Below are 2,132 nucleotides of genomic sequence, written 5' to 3'. Positions count from 1 at the left end.
GAGGGAAAAAGAGCAATCACACACAAATACACGCAACTTGTCTCTCATAAAGGGTGCTGGAGCAAGGTGTTGAAAGGACGTTTTTCCCAAACAGGAGCCTTCATGCCTAAACTAATTTTAGTGCCTAGGGCTGAAAATTAGCCGATGCTGCCTCCTGGTGGATAAATTTGTCACTGCTTAACTTTTCTAAGACGTGAAGATAATTTGGGTCCTTTTGATTCCTAAAATTAATTTTGACAGTAAAACTTGAACGTATGTTTCGGATTGGGGCTAGAAAATGTACTTTTTTTTTTTTTTGGTGAGAAAAATGTTTAACAGAACCGAGCACAGTGATGCATGCCTTTAATCCCCAGCACTTGAGACGCAGAAGTAGAAAGTAGAGGAAAAAAAAGAAAAACTAGCATTATAAGAGCACAAGTTCCAATTTCAGTTGTGGAGGGTTGATTTGTACGTAAGCTGGCCAGACTCAAAGCTTCCATCCACACCCGGCTTGTATGGTTCGCAGGATTTCAAATTTCCTTTTCTGTGATATTTCAAGTACCTAATTTTTATTGGTACAAAGAGCCCTACCTTAGACGTTTTTAAGGACGAACAGGGTTGGTTATATAGCCTGCCTACAATAATATTAAAAGATCAAATGGACAAAAGTTGGTGAAAAACTATGAAGCAACTAGTCTTAGTAGAACGTTAGCTAATAACTGTAGAGCAATTCTTATTTTGAACCATTAGATGTCCCCCGAGGGGGTGCACCGTTCCTGGAGGTACTGCAATACCAGGTCGATGCGTGGAGTGGACGGAGCAAGCTCCTATTCCAACTCCTAGTTCCAAAAATCCATTTAATATATTGTCCTCGGATAGAGGACGTATCAGATATTAAACTGATAAGAACAGATACTACACTTGATCTTAGCCAAAAGGCCGAGAAGCGATAACTCCTCAAACACACGCGCCCGCTACACTCACCTGCGCACACACATTCACATCGCGGTCGCCCACGCTCCTTCGCCCACGGACACGCGCCCGACACCGACTCTTCTGCTCTATCCTGACACCGCCTCGTCTCTGGGGAAATCCTGTGGGATCAGCGTGGGTCGATGAATTTTTGATGCTCTTTTTGCTCCCACAGTTCCTGGGAGCCGCGGCCACGGCTTCATTTGCATGTCCCGCCCATCGTACAGCAGTCACTGGAATTGCTCGTAGCCTGAAGCAAGTAGGCCGGCTCCTTCCGTCTGTCCGCTGCGTCAGATCCACAGACCCAAAGCTCTGCCAGGCTCTTCACAAAGCTTCAGTTACAGGATTGAGGGCCACAGGAAGTCTTTACTCTCTCCCACTTCCTTCCCTTTTTTCTCTTTCTCTACCTTTATATCTGGGCCCAGGAGCCTTTTCTATAAAAAGATGCAATCATCAATCAGTTGGGGAGGGTGCCAGTGGTCACAATCCAGTCCCCCAGTTATGCAAGTTACTCATACCAGGCCCAGGGGGGCACGGACCCTTGGGAAAAGAGACCCTTAGAATTCCATCCTTTTTATTGGAGTCTGAAAACGCAGAGCTGCAGCTGACATGCTCAAGGGACGGCACCAATAGTCAGCAGAGTGGGCTGCAGCGAGAAAGGACCTAAAAAGCCGAGATGAGGCTCAAGAGATGGCTCAGGGTTAAGTTAAAAGCTGCGCCTCCAGAGGTCCTGATTCCCGGCAACCACCTATAATGAGATCTGGTGCCCTCTTCTGGCGCGCAGGCAGAACACTATACATTAGATCAATAAGGGCTAGTCTCCTGGAAGAGGCTATGGAAGAAGGCAAGAAGTTTAAAAAGGGCTGGGGGTTGGTTGGACGAACAAGACCTCAATAGAACAAATACCCCGACTAACCTAAGGAGAAAACCAGGTAGGGGCTGGGGGAAGAAGGTGCTTGATTGCTTCTTCCTAAGACTGACCTCAAAGAAACTCCAACCTGCTGAGGTACCTATGAAACACTGGTAAAGCGGACTGACTGCCGGTCTCGCTCAGCATTACTAGTACCCGTTAGAGAATCCTGGTTCCTCTCAGGACCTGTCACCAGCCCCCTCCATCCCCTACCCTAACCCTCTCTAGCCCCTTGGTTTTGCTTCCCTCCCCCAGTTGCTCTTCCTGTGTA

At 47.4% G+C, this 2,132-nt stretch overlaps 1 non-coding gene across 1 annotated transcript; it reads right to left on the bottom strand.

The window, feature by feature from the left end:
- Positions 1 to 739: 739 nt before the first annotated feature.
- Positions 740 to 930, bottom strand: LOC121436346. The gene has a single exon (XR_005972683.1). It is a non-coding gene; the product is annotated as a U2 spliceosomal RNA (small nuclear RNA).
- Positions 931 to 2,132: the final 1,202 nt, after the last annotated feature.

Source organism: Microtus oregoni, unplaced genomic scaffold, assembly GCF_018167655.1.
Source record: "Microtus oregoni isolate MIOR12 unplaced genomic scaffold, Mior012 000048F_ref0000485, whole genome shotgun sequence".
NCBI lineage: Eukaryota > Metazoa > Chordata > Mammalia > Rodentia > Cricetidae > Microtus > Microtus oregoni.
The sequence above is the reverse complement of the archived record's forward strand: the minus strand, read 5'-3'. Positions and strand labels throughout refer to the sequence as shown.